At 48.6% G+C, this 14,915-nt stretch overlaps 1 protein-coding gene across 2 annotated transcripts in view; it reads left to right on the top strand.

The window, feature by feature from the left end:
* CNOT3 (CCR4-NOT transcription complex subunit 3) overlaps positions 1–14,915 on the top strand; it is an 894,807-nt gene that overhangs the window by 119,066 nt on the left and 760,826 nt on the right. The gene's annotated exons all lie outside the window — the stretch shown is intronic.

The raw sequence follows: 14,915 nt of genomic DNA on the forward strand, positions 1-14,915 counted from the left end.
CTTATCTGGTACTTTATAGAGATAAGGTGGTTCTGCGACCGAGTCAATGTTTTCTTCCCAGGTTGGTATTCTTCATTCCACCTTAATAAGGATATCTTGTTGCATTTGCTTTGCGCACAGCCCAAGAATCCTAAGGAGTTTGTCTTGCATTCTCTGGGTGTGGTCCGCGCAGTCAAGGTCTACCTGTCCGCCATGGAGTCGATTCGGCAGTCTGACTCTCTATTAGTTCTTCCTGAGGGATCTCGGAAGGGATCGACCGCGTCCGCCGCGACCATTTCTAAATAAATCAGACAGACGATTGTTCAGGCCTATTCTATCAAGGGTCAGGTTCCTCCTTTTCCTGGCAAAGGCTCCTTCTACGAGAGCTGTTAGTGCCTCTTGGGCTTTTTGCCACCCGGCGTCTGTGGCTCAGGTGTACAAGGAGCCCGCAAGTAGTGCCATAGGAGTGCAACAAAGAAAAGACCAGAGAGTGGAGGTGAACCAAGAAAGATAATGAGAGAGGGGAGAATGTCCAAATAAGGTACCCGAATTGGCCATGGTGAAGCTCCCAGCGTCACGTCCACTCTTGACATGGGAAGGAAACCGCCGCCTCCCGGACGAGGAATCCTCCAGGACGGCGGTGAACGATCCTCCCCATAAATGAGTGCGAGATTGAAGTCACGTGCCGCACGCAGTGGCGCCAATTGACGTCACGCGTGCCGCAGTGATGGCGTGACGCCGATGCGCTGTGAGCGAATTGCCCAGACAGGGGCAGGAGGGAGGCCGCCAGAACGCATCGCAGCTCCCGGCATGGAAGATAGCCCACTAATTGGACCATGTAAACCGGAAAAACTATGTCACTGTATACACTGTAAAAATATGAGCCGACAATGAAGCCAAAAAGAGGGGAATGTAATGCAGGCAAAATTCGCCTAGCATTGAAACCAAACCACAGCCACACACTTCCATCCCTAATCATTGAACAAAAATTAAACAAAAGTTCAGAGGGTGGGACTTTCCTTCTATGGCACTACTTGCGGGCTCCTTTGGTTACCTTAGATCTCTCTTACCTTTTCTACGTTCATTTTCCCCATGTTTACTACCATACTTTTTTGGCACCATTTACTATTACCACTCCATCGGTATATAATTTTCCTTACCTTCTTTTGCTTATCAATTTGTAATCTTTCTAAGGCACTATCTTCTTGTCACTGTCTGTGAATACTTGTATATATTTTTATATTCACTCATACAGATACCTCTGGTGACTGCTATTATGATATCGCCCCCCCATCTAATATCTTGGCTACACTTCTCTTCCCTGAATGTCCTCTTGATGCGCCCTATGTTGGTTGCTGGGTGGGCTCCCACAGCTCCCGGCGTGGATGTTTTGCCTTCTGGACCCATGCTTCAGGATGTTCTTTCATCTTTGTATACTGATTCTATTTTATATATATCTTATGATGCACTTGCTCTTGATAAAATGGAATTGCCCACGAAATGCGTCGAGCTTATTATCCGATGCATCTACCTTACCATATATTTGGACTTTAAAATTATCTACCCATAGCTACCTCTGATTCTATGTACATTTTTTATCACATTATGTGCTTTTATTATGCCCTGTACTGTACCATGATTTTGAGCATTATATGTATGTACTGTGCAATTGATGCTATGTTATACAAGTTTATGTGTATTATTAAACCTGTTTTTCTGTCGCTCATTGACACAGTCCTCTTTAATTAATATCAGTAGGGTTATACTGCCCCCTACAGGAGTAGGACACTAGGCAGGAAAAACGTTCTGGCCACACCTTAGGGGCAGTCCCAGAGGGTATATCCTCTCTCTCCCTGCTACAGGATGTCAGTTTTTTTTCTGCCTAGTCAGGAGTAAGGACCTAAGTTCCTTGCTGGGATCTCTGGTCCTGGCAAGCTTTTTCAGATAAAACTTTTTTAGTTAGTTTTTGCTCTCCAGTTTTTTTTTTTTTTTTTTTGTTCCTGTGAGATCTTCAAGCAATTATGCTGGAGCTGGGCGACGGGCTGGATGTTGAGATCCAGTGGTCACCCCAGCCGGCCTACGAGCGCGTGCAGGCCCTAGCTCCGCGCTGGGTCGGCCGCGACATAGTCCCATTGGACGGGGACTGGCCCTGCGAGTTAAACGTCTCTCCAGGTCGCCTACGACCAGTCAGAAACTGAGTCACGGCGTCCGTATTGGTCGACATCCCCCCCCACCTCGGTGGAGTGGGGTTCTGTTAGGAGTGGGTGCCCGCCTGTTCCGGTATGGTGAGTAGAATGTTCCCCCTCCCCCCTGTCGGGTTTTGGGAATAGATGCGGGCCCTTCTGTGGATGGTCGGACCCTCATGATCCCGGGTCCCCTCTATCCTGTGACACACTCCACATATCTCCCTACTTGCAGGTATACCACTCCAGGAGGCTTGGTTTGGGAGCTGACTATCTACATAAGTCACTGCAAGGAGCCTGCATTATAAAAGGAAGGAGCCATGACTGAGCTCAGTCAGGGATGGACAGGGCGCCGCTGGCGTTACTGTTTGAAAATAGCAATGCAGAGGGGTGATACGGTCAAGCACCTACCTATTGAATAGCGATGCAGACCGCCACCCTTCCACAGGCCGCACGGACCGACATCCTTCCGCAGGCCGCACGATTCTTCTGCAAGCCGCCATCCCTCCGCAGGCCGCACGGACCGCCATCCCTCCGCAGGCCGCACGGACCGCCATCCCTCCGCAGGCCGCACGGGCCGCCATCCCTCCGCAGGCCGCACGGACCGCCATCCCTCCGCAGGCCGCACGGACCGCCATCCCTCCGCTGGCCGCACGGACCGCCATCCCTCCGCTGGCCGCACGGACCGCCATCCCTCCGCTGGCCGCACGGACCGCCATCCCTCCGCTGGCCGCACGGACCGCCATCCCTCCGCTGGCCGCGCAGGGCCGCCATTTTGGCGTAGCCTAATGTCTCCTACATGGGCCGGCCATCTTGGAGACACCCAGCTACCTGGAGTAGCGGTGGGAGTGCCGGAAGGCGAGTAAAGGGGCGGAGCCGCCTCCTTTACTCGGGTAAATCTATTCACAAGACTTCCTGTTCTGTAAGGACAGCGCTGAGAGCAGTTCGGTAGAAGCTTCTGTGCATCAGGTGGTGAGCCCTTGGGGTCTCTCTCTCTCTCTGTGGGGGTCCAAAGCAGGTGTCACTGAGGGGCGCTGTTGCGCTGGGGGATTACACAAAAAAAGGTTTTACTTTTGCAATCCTTGGTTGCTGGCAAGTGTTCCTGGATTTATCATGGAACCTGCTACACATGTATCCCCACCTGATCCCCTCGAGGTGGCCGCAGGACCCTCCAGTGCCCCACTTATGATTGATGCATTGTCAGCGGTTTTGGAGTCTTTTGTATCCCGGGTGGAGGTGGCCTGTCAGGGACGGGGCGCAAAGAAGCGACCCCCGCCTACCCCTATTTCATCTGACACTTCAGATAAAGATTCTGAGCCTGTCGCAGCAGCTGCAGGTCCCTCTTCTGGGGCTAGTGTCTCATATCCCGTCTACTCGGATAGTGAGGAAGACATTTCTCCCTCCGCTATAGCGCAGGATGAAGCATTGGTAGATGCACTTATTGTGTCTGTGCGGGAAACTTTAAGACTTGAGCTTATACCTACAGAAGCAGTTGATACTGAAATTGCTTTTGGTACTCGCAAGCCTACCAAGATGGCAAAGGTGTTTCCTTTGCCCAAATGTTTTCAAGATATAATGAAGGAAGAATGGGTCCGTCCAAAATGAGCCCCTGGTATTTCCAAACGGATTGCTAGATGCTATCCATTTGAAGAATCTCTCCTTAATAAATGGACGGTACCACCGTAGGTGGATTCGCCGTTTTCCAGACTAAATAAAGCTACTGTTATCCCGGTGGACCGCTCCGTCTTTTCGGGATCCGGTGGACCGGAAGGTGGAATCTATATCCCGCTCTATATTTTCCCTGATATGGTCAGCCTTAAGGCCAGTGTTCACCATTGCTCTGGTTGCACAAACATTGACAGAGTGGACCAAGTTGTTACGCCGAGATCTGGAGGGGAGAAGTCTCCCCCCGGCAGTATCGGACTTGCTGGAGCAGATGGTACAAGCGCTACAGTTTGTCTGTGATGCCGCCCTGGACGCCGCTCCATTAATGGGGCGCGTATCAATCTCGGCGGTGGTCCTTCGGCGTATGCTGTGGTTAAAATGCTGGTCGGCGGATCAAGCTTCCAAAAAAGCTTTGACTAATCTCCCCTTTCAAGGGTATCGCCTGTTTGGTGCCACCTTGGATGAGATCATCAAGGGTATCAGTGGTGGCAAGAGCACCTTTTTACCAAAGACTACCAAGGGGAAAGCACCGCGTCGCAGACGGGGACCTTCCTTTTCCGCTCATAAATTTTTTTTTCGCTCCTCTGGGGCGGGCGATAAGGCAAAGTCCTCCAAAGCCCCCCCAGGGGGATTCAAAGGGCACTGGTCGAGTAAACAAAGGTCCGGCCCTGCCAGACCTGAAGATAAAACCAATGCAGCCTGAAGGTGCGCCCCCACCCATATCTGGGGTGGGGGGACGTCTTCACCGGTTTCCGGACCCATGGCTCTCCAGGATTCCAGACAAATGGGTTCAAGAGGTCATACGGTCGGGATACAAGATCGAGTTTCGATCACTTCCACCGGTGCGGTTCTTCCCTTCCAATATCCGATTATCCCCGGACCGCTTAGAAGCTTTGCGGGGGGCAGTGACGGATTTAATGCAACAAGGAGTGGTGGTCCACGTTCCTTGGACAGAACGTTTTCAGGGGTTCTATTCGAACCTATTCACAATACCCACAAAAGAGGGCAAGGTGCGTCCAATTCTGGACTTGAGAGCACTCAATCTTTTTGTCCAGGTACAAAAATTCAAGATGGAGTCCATTCGCACAGTAGTGGCCTCCCTGCATCAGGGGGATTTTCTGGCGTCCATAGACATCAAGGATGCCTATCTTCACATTCCCATTTATGCAGGACATCAGCGTTTTCTTCGCTTTTCCGTGGGAGAGAACCATTATCAGTTTGCGGCGTTACCCTTTGGTCTCGCCTCTGCTCCCCGGGTCTTCACAAAGGTCTTGGCCCCAGTTTTGGCACTGTTGCGACAGCGGGGCATATCGGTTCTAGGCTACCTAGACGACCTTCTACTCCATGCGGAGTCTCCGCAGGCTCTGTTACTGAACTTGGAGATCACGATCTCTTTGGAAGAGTTCGGGTGGCTGGTGAACCGGCCGAAATCATCCCTGGTCCCTACCAGGAGACTGAACTATCTGGGCCTAACTTTGGATACATCCTTAGCAAAAGTGTTTCTCCCGGTGGAGAAACTCAGGAAGATTCAGTCGGCGACTCAGTTGTTATTGACCGTCAACTGGCCTTCCCTGCGGACTTGCATGAGGGTTCTGGGTCTGATGGTGGCCTCCTTCGAGGCAGTACCGTTTGCCCAGTCTCATACCCGGATTCTCCAAAAGGAGATTCTTCTCAAATGGAACCGGAATCCCGATTCCCTGGACAATCGGATCCGGCTGAGCGAATGGACCAGGGAATCTCTGGTTTGGTGGCTTCGATCACCAATGCTCAGTCAGGGGAAGTCATTTCTTCCAATCTATTGGACGATTGTCACCACGGATGCCAGTCTATCCGGGTGGGGTGGGGTTCTCGGCAGACGATCTGCTCAGGGGCTCTGGTCCCTGGAAGAATCCAGGTTACCGATAAATGTATTGGAACTGAGAGCGATCAGACTTTGTCTGATTCACTGGACCGAGCAGCTCCGGGGCAGCCCGGTGCGGATCCAGTCGGACAATGCCACGGCCGTGGCTTACGTCAATCACCAGGGGGGCACCAAGAGTGTCCTGGCGGCCATGGAAGTTGCCAGCATCTTTCGTTGGGCGGAACGATATGTTCCAGCCCTCTCCGCGATATTCATTCCGGGGGTGGAGAATTGGCAGGCAGATTTCCTCAGCCGCCAGATTCTGGATCAAGGGGAATGGTCTCTTCATCCAGAGGTATTTCACCAACTGTGCCTTCGTTGGGGCACCCCAGATGTGGATCTGTTGGCATCTCGGCTCAACAGGAAGGTGCGGAGGTTTGTAGCTCGCTCCCGCGATCCTCTAGCGGACGCCGCAGACGCGCTGGTCGCCCCGTGGGGGCAGTACCAGCTACTGTATGCCTTTCCTCCTCTCAAATTGCTGCCAAAACTTCTTCGCAGGATAGAGGTGGAGGGAATTCCAGTTATCCTGGTAGCTCCGGACTGGCTTCGTCGGGCCTGGTACGCCGACCTGGTCAGGCTGGTCGCAGACGTTCCTTGGCGACTTCCTCTCAGGGAGGATCTGCTGTCTCAGGGACCGATTTCCATCCTGCTTTACGATCGCTGGCTTTAACGGCCTGGCTGTTGAGACCCAGGTGCTGAAGGACAAGGGGTTGTCAGCTTCAGTTATTCCTACTCTAATTAAAGCAAGGAAAGCGACTTCCAGAAAAGTCTATCATCGCACATGGAAGTCCTTTATCGCGTGGTGTGAATCCCTTGGGTTTCCTCCACGTTCCTACTCGGTGGCCCGTATATTGGCTTTTCTGCAAAAGGGGGTTGAGCAGAAACTGTCCTTGAGCACTATCAAGGGTCAGGTTTCAGCGTTAGCAATCTTCTTTCAGAGGCCTCTGGCTACTCATTCCTTGGTGCGGAGTTTCATCCAGGGGGTGCGGCACCTGGCTCCGCCGGTGCGCGGGCCCTTGCCACCCTGGAATCTTAATTTGGTGTTGTCGGTTCTTCAGAAACCTCCCTTTGAAAATATTAGGGAGATTCCCTTGCTTACCTTATCCCAGAAGGTGGCCTTTTTGGTGGCTATCACGTCTGCACGCAGGGTGTCAGAACTGGCCGCATTGTCCTGTCGTCCCCCATATCTGGTGGTTCATAGGGATAAGGTGGTTCTTCGTCCAAATCCATCCTTCCTTCCTAAGGTGGTTTCAGATTTCCATCTAAATGAAGATATTGTATTGCCTTCCCCATGTCCTAAGCCCAGTCATCCTCGGGAGTTTGCGTTACACTCCTTGGATGTAGTTCGGGCGATCAGGGTGTACTTGACTACCACGGAATCACTTTTTGTGATCACGGATGGCCCTAGAAAGGGGTTGCCTGCGTCTGCCGCGACTATCTCTAGATGGATCAGACAGACGGTGGTACAGGCTTATTCTATTAAGGGTCGGGTTCCTCCGTTCCCTGTTAAGGCGCACTCCACTCGGGCGCTTAGTGCTTCCTGGGCCTTCCGCCATCAGGCGTCAGTGGTTCAGGTTTGCAAGGCGGCTACCTGGTCGTCTGTTCATACCTTTTACAAAATTTTACAAAGTTGATGTGCTGGCATCGGCGGATGCCTCTTTTGGCCGCAAGGTTCTGCAGGCCACTGTTTGAGGAGACCGGTGGTCTACCTCGAGGGTTTTTTTCTGTTGGGTTTTCAGTTGAGTCTCATCCTTTTGTCTGATGAGCCTTTAAGATTTCTGGTTGGCAGCGGTTGGGCCTTCCGGATTGGATTTTGATTTCCGTTATCCCACCCCTCATTTGTGGCACTGCTTTGGGACGTCCCTACTGATATTAATCAAAGAGGACTGCGTCTGTCAGTGAGCGACACAGAAAATTGGATTTTTTGTAAGAACTTACCGTAAAATCCTTTTTCTCTTAGGCTCATTGACAGACGCAGTACCCGCCCCTCTATTTGGAGTTGGGTTGGGTTAAGTTCTCTGACACTGCTTTGTGACTTAACTGACATCCTGTAGCAGGGAGAGCGAGGATATACCCTCTGGGACTGCCCCTAAGGTGTGGCCAGAACGTTTTTCCTGCCTAGTGTCCTACTCCTGTAGGGGGCAGTATAACCCTACTGATATTAATCAAAGAGGACTGCGTCTGTCAATGAGCTTAAGAGAAAAGGATTTTACGGTAAGTTGTTACAAAAAATCCAATTTTTTCTTATACCAGTGATTCAACCTTTTTTATTACCAACGGCTTGTCCACACACTTCATATAAAGTCCCATGTTTCACCCCCCTTTTTTATTACTTCCCCTGTTTATTACCCCTTTTTAGGTAATGGGCTATATTGTACCAATGTATAATAATTATTGCCACGCTACTATGCTTTTACCTTATTATCTTTGTACAAGCCCACTGCCTGACATATTCTTTTTTTATTGATTTTATTACGTTATTCCCCCCCATATTCTTATGATCAGGGATGGAGGCATCTAGCCCCATTGGGCAGAGCCTCATATAAAGTCCCACCCTCTGAACATTTGTTCAATTTTTGTTCAGAATTTTTGTAAGAACTTACCGTAAAATTATTTTCTCTGAGTCCTCTGACAGTCGCTGCCCCCACCCCTCTGGTTTTTGTATCTGGGGGTTGTTGCCTTCCAGTACTGCTTGCTACGAAACTGAAGTAATATCAGATTGGGTTGCTGGTAATGGTTGTGGGATGGCCCCCTAGCGGCGTGCTGAGGTACAAAAGTGTTTTTGTATTAACCTGATAATTATCTGCCTAGCCTGCTCCTGCGGAGTGCACCATTACCCATTAGTGAAGGCTAATACCATGGGGCGGCGACTGTCAGGACTCGGAGAAAATAATTTTACGATAAGTTCTTACAAAAATTCTATTTCTTATAGGTTTCATATTCAACTGTAGTTCATAACAGAATGGCACAACGGAAAAACAAAACATGGCAACAAGTAAATTAGGTCCCCCTGTTCAAAAGTCTACATGCAGAGCACAATGTGGAAAAAGTGCTCCAAGTCAATCTCTGACGAGCAATGGAAACAAGTCTCAGTCTTTGCCCACAAATGCTCGATCAGCACCAGTTTGCAAGAATTGTCTTCCAAACGATAAACCCACTGGTATGCTAACCCAGTCAAAATCAAAAAAGTGGTACCCATTCCCACCGTCCTCGGATTTCTTTTGGAGATGTGACATATCACATGGCGCACATGTTACATATCAGGTGGGACTGTCCTCAACTAGCCCTAATCCATGTATTACAGAAACAAAAATAAATCTCACCCCTGTTTGCTGCATTCTACATATCGCAAATTGTTCCATGAAACTCTACAATAGGTCTTTAACCAGGCTTTTTTTAAACTATGTGAAAAAAATTCTGATTCCCAGACACTGCAAAACAAAACACCTCTACGATTATTGAATGGTTCCGATTGATGGAAGAAATCTATATTATGTAGGAAACTATAGCCATTGCCGGGGAGTCCACTGATGAATTCCATAATATGTGGTCACCTTTGCTGGTGTTTCGTTACTCTTGGCAATATAGAATTAGACACGGGTTGAAAGCCCAATAGCCTGATGGTTAACATCTTTCTATCTCCCCCAATGGTTAACTACTGCTTGATTATTCTCTCATTATTTCTTGCCTTACTTTACTGTGATGGTTTCTGCAGTTTTATATTGCTGGACTACTTTGTCCCTAGTCAACCTCACCAAGAATCTTTACTGACTCCCTCTTGTCCCCGTCTTATTCTAAAACATTGCCTTACTCTTTTTGCTTTATGCTCTACCCTTTGTTAAATAAATGAATATTTCTCTAAATATTCCACAATATACAGTGCTTTGTTGATGTAAAGATATTTTTTTTTGTAGATTTATTTAAAAACGATTACGTTCTGTGCAAGACTGTACCTAAGATTTCATTACTCTGTAATTACTCTTTTTCATTAAAAATGTTATTGCCAAAAAAAAGTCTGCATACTCTTAGTTTCTAATACTGTTCATTGCTACCTTTAGCATCAATTACATCATGCAGTCTTTTATAATAGTTGTCTATTAGGCCTTGAATTCTTGCAGGTCGTATAGCTACCCATTAGTCTTGGCAAAATGCCTCCAGGTCATGCAATGTCTCTCCCCAGAGTGGCTTGAGGATAGTACGGTCAGGAGACTGTGGTGACCACTCCAGAACCTTCACCTTTTTTTTTTCTGTAACCACTAGAGTGTCAATGTGGCTTTGTTCTTAGGGTCATTGTCGTGCTGGAAAAGCCAAGAGCATCACATGCACAGCTTTTGTGCAGAAGAATACAAATTGTCTCCCAATGTTTTCTGATAACATGCTACATTCATCTTGCCATCCGATTTTTTTTTTTTTTTTCCTCACAAGATTCCCTCCCTGTGCCTTTTGGAGCTCACCCCCCCCCCCCCCAAAAAAAGTGAGGCACCACCATACTTCAGGGGGGGGGGGATGGTATTCTTGTCACTATAGGCCACTTGTTGAATCTATACAAACATAGCGCTTTTGGTTGTGAACCTAAAGCTCTATTTTGGTCTCGTCAGTACAGATTAGAGCGTGCCAGAATCTGAAGATTTTGCCGGGCATATTTTAACCAGACTTTTTTGTGGCATTGGCGCAGTAAAGTCTTTCTTTCTGGCAACTTGACCATGGAGCTCAGTTTTGTTCAAGTATCATTGTATTGTGCTCCTTGGGAACAACCACACCATCTTTTTTTCAGAGCAGCCTGTATTTTTCCTGAGGTTACCTGTGGGTTTTTCTTTGTCTCCTGAACAAATCTTCTGCCAGTTGTGGCTGCAGTCTTTTCTGGTCTACTGCAAAACAACTAGAAGAAAAGGGCACACCGACCTAGTGCATTACCACTAGAATTTTATAACAATTAAAAGAACCGCATACATTCTACTGAAACGCATGATGTATACATGCATATCGATTAAAATTAGAACCAATCGCCTCCAAGACTGCTGGGATGCACTCTATTAGTATGAGGCAGGTTGGCCTCCTACACTATAGGTTATTTTAGGTACATATTCTGTTCCAGTTGTGAGTATTGCCCTTCACAATGATACTGAAGGGTACCATGGTATGGAGGAAAGAGGGATATGATCGACTTCCAAAACTTCAATAAGGCTCCATTCACATATAGGCATTTCTGCCCACGATCCCATACCATTGCAAGTTGCGGTGTGCCCGTGCTATTTCTGTGACTTGCAATGGCACCCCATACGCGGCACGATTTTGCCACGATTGTTGCCTGACAAATCACGGTGAAATAATTCAAACAGAATTGCGGGCCACCTGTCGCCCAAAAGAAGTTTGTACTTGTTTTGGGTGATAGGCGTCCCGCGATTCAGTTTGCATGATTTTACCGCGATTCGTCAGGGGACAATCTTGGCAAAATCGTGCCGCGTTTGGGGTGCCGTTGCAATTCACAGGAATCGCATGGGCGTCTTGCAATGGTTTGGGATCGCGGGCAGAATCGCGGCAATGCTGACCGCGATCTGAAGCGCATAAATGTGAATGGAGCCTTAGGGTCCATAAAAGAGCTGAAATACCTGCATGTAGTTGGGCGATGGGAGCAATCTGGGCAGCTTTGTAGTAGTGGGCAATGTTGGGGACCCCCAACCCACCCCTAACTTTCGGGATATACAGTAGAGATCTGTTAAGCTGTGGTTTGGTTCCACCCCAAATAAATTTTAGGATACGGCATTGTAGGATACGAATGATATATAAGGGGGGACTGGGACAGGAAGGACCCTAAATAAATATAGTAGTTTGGGGAGGAAGGCCATTTTGATAGCATGGATGCGGCCTATCCAGGAGATTTGAAGAATATCTCAGGAATCCAACAAGCCTTTCAGAGAGAATATATGAGGGGAGTAGTTAGCGGTGTATACGGTATGGAAAGAAGCAGTAAGGCAAACCCCAGGTACGGCAATGAGGTTGTCCACTGAAATGAAAATTGTGCTCGCAAAGAGTCGTTGAGGGAATCGGGTAAAAACTTTCAGAGCCTGTGGTTTGGACGGATTAATTTGAAGGCCCGAGATGGTTGCAAAATCGCAGATAAGGTAGAGAAGAGACCTACATAAGCATGTCATCTGCAACCATAGCCAGTTTGTGGGTAACACCAGCCAGCTCCCCCCCCCCACCTCCCTTATGTTGGGACTAGCACCTACATGGGCCTCCAGAGGTTCTAGCGCAATAATGAACAAAAGCGGAGACAAGGGGAGACCTTGCCTCTCGCGATAGCGAAAGTGGGTAACTTGTAGCTCATGTATCTCCCTAAAGGGGATCTATAAAAGGATCAAATCAGGCTAAAACCCCATGCCCAAGCCCCCTATGGGTCAACACTGCACGCAGGGAAGTTTAAGAGAGTCCCAAAAGCCTTATGAAGGTCCAGGGAGAGCAGGAGGAGTTTCAGTGATTTTTTGACGTGCATAATGAGTAAGGAGGATCACGCGTCGCATGTTATACGCGGCCTGGCGAAACCCGCCTGATCTTTATGTATTGCGGGTATGAATGACTTTATTCAGCCGAGATGCGAGTATTTTAGCAAGTAACTTAAGATCAACATTCGATAAGGAAATTGGTTGAAAGTTAGCCCAAGATTTTTGTATCCTGGTCCGGCTTTGGTATCATTACTATGTTCACTTTAAGGCTGATAGGGGTGAGACTAGCACCATCGCGAAGGCTGTTGAACATAGAGGGGAGGGGTGTAACGAGTTTATCAATTGGCTTTTTATAAAAAAAAAAGAGCTGTGAAACTGTCTGGGCCTGGGTGTTTGAGCCTTCAGCTCCTTAATAGCCTGACGCACCCATGGTGTCACACTCTGTCCGATAAGGCTGGTCGAGAAGATTCAGGGAAGAACGGGTTATCTAGTGTGTGACGGGCCTCCGGGGGAAAGAGTATAGTTTGGACAGATTATGTTGGAACTCGTCGAATCTTGACCCGGTAATCGGTCCTTATCTGAAATCTAGTTTTGAGTGAGAAAGCTGAGCACCTGGGAGCAAAAGAGTTAATTTATTGTCTAACGTTGAACCAATTTTTTTACCATTAGCATAGGTTTTTTGCTTGGTCCAGCGGAGCTGACGTTCTACTGTATCAGTCAAGCATAGATTAAGAGCTGCTCGGAGGTGCTCAGCCCTGTCACGATTCAAATGGGAGGGAATCTGTTTCAAATGGCCCGGGCCACATCCAGTTCCGATTCTAAACTAGCTATATGGGCCAGCCTCTCCTCCTTGTGTTTAGAAGCCTATTGTATCAAATGGCTGTGAACGACAGCCTTGTATGCTTCCCATAATGTTGGCTGATATACATTTTGTGCGGCGGAGTTCGCATCGTACTGCCATAGATCCGGACCGGCGTTCCCTAGCCCCTTAAAGCGCCCACCGTTCGGGAGATCAGGCAAATGGTATGCAGTCTCCATTAAATGGAGGATTTACACAACTACAAGTCTTTCCTCCATGCTAGTTAAAACATAATTCGCTGTGCATAGCGAATACTGGTAGACTGACACTGGGAGACATAATGGCAATTATAATAACTCTTCCTGAAAAATGTCCACACAAATATTAACATTTCCACAACAGCACTAATGATGTAGTCCAGTAGTAGAGAAGGTTACTCCCAAAGATTTTCTCCCAGAATTCCTGATAACTGATTGGTCTTCAGTAGTTATGCACATATACCATGGTTTTCGCTTGGATATGAACCTCTTTCTGTCTTCCATCTATTATGTGGCCTCTTCTAGACACTGCCACAATGAGGACTCGAGAAGACAACCTGGAGCGGAGGAGAGACACAGCGTGCCAGGGTAGAGGCGGCCGGACAGCGAGGCAAGACTACAGAAGTCACTTGGAGCTACACGGTTGCTGTGAGCTTGATTTTGTGCCCCGCCCCCCCCGTTCCCCTGGGACAACCAGTCCTGCGTCTCGAAGGCACATTTCCGAAGCTCTGGTAAGGTGATGGCTTCAAAGTGGGCATCGCCATATTCAAATTGTTTTTTTTAATGGGAGACCCCAACGGTACCGTATGGCATGGAACTGAACGATTTGCATCAGAGGTTTCATCGCTCTCCACTTCAAAATGGTGGCTTGCGAGAGGTCGGCATAGATTTGGTAGGGGTCACCCTGGAAGGATAGGATTTGCAGTTCTCTGGCTGCTCGTATCAGTGTCTTTTTGTTCGGAAGAAATGGAACTTCAGAACAATCTCTCTAGGTGGTCCATCAGCTTGCCTCCTAGTCAGTGCTCTGTGGGTGCGGTCCATCTCCAGCAGGCACAATAGGTACTAATTCCTGCCGCAGGACCAAAGCGGAGCCTTGAAGGTCTGTGACGCTCTCTGGGATTCCCCCTAATGCAGATGTTGATGCTCCTTGCCCTATTTTCTGCATCCTCGCGTTGAGATCTTGACAGTGCAATCTCACCTTGCAGGTCTTCTAAATCTGAGTTATGTGCATCTAGGACTGTGGTGACCGCATCCATTCTCGCCTCCATTAGGGCAATGCGCTGGCCTAGATCTTTGATATCCCTTTTTAGATCAGTGGCAAGTCTCTTGGCTGTGACAGCCAGCTCCTCTCCTATATTGTGGATCTTGTCCAGCTATCCAGGGTCAGGAGCAGCTGGTTGAGACTGGAATGCTGAGGGAAATTGCTGTAGGCTGCTAGAGGACCAGCCAGGGTTGCTCAGTGAGAGCTCTCTGCTATAGGTTTTTTTTTTCTGCCTATTCAGGAATAAGGACCTAGTTCCTCGCTGGGATTTCTGGTCCTGGCATTTTTTTTTTCTTTTTTTTTTTTTTTTCCTGTGCGCTATACAATTAACTGGCGGACTGGACGACAGGCTGGATAATATAGATCTAGTGGTCCGGCCCTAGTCTGGCCAGCGAGCGTGCGCAGACCTCAGCTCTGCGCTAGGTCGGCAGCTACATAGCCCACCGTATGGGAGCTGGCCTGCGAGTTAAACGCCTTGCAGGGTCATATGCAACCGGGTCTCGGCCCGAGTCCCAGTGTTCCACAGCCCCCCATTTAGATGGAGAGAAGGTTATGTCTGGAGTAGTGCTCGTCTGGTTCCTGGTATGGTAAGTAACTGTTTTGGGGTGGACATGGGCCCCTCCTTGAGACCCCCGGGTTCCCCTCCT

This window comes from Pelophylax lessonae, assembly GCF_965119305.1.
Source record: "Pelophylax lessonae genome assembly, chromosome: 12".
NCBI classification, from domain to species: domain Eukaryota; kingdom Metazoa; phylum Chordata; class Amphibia; order Anura; family Ranidae; genus Pelophylax; species Pelophylax lessonae.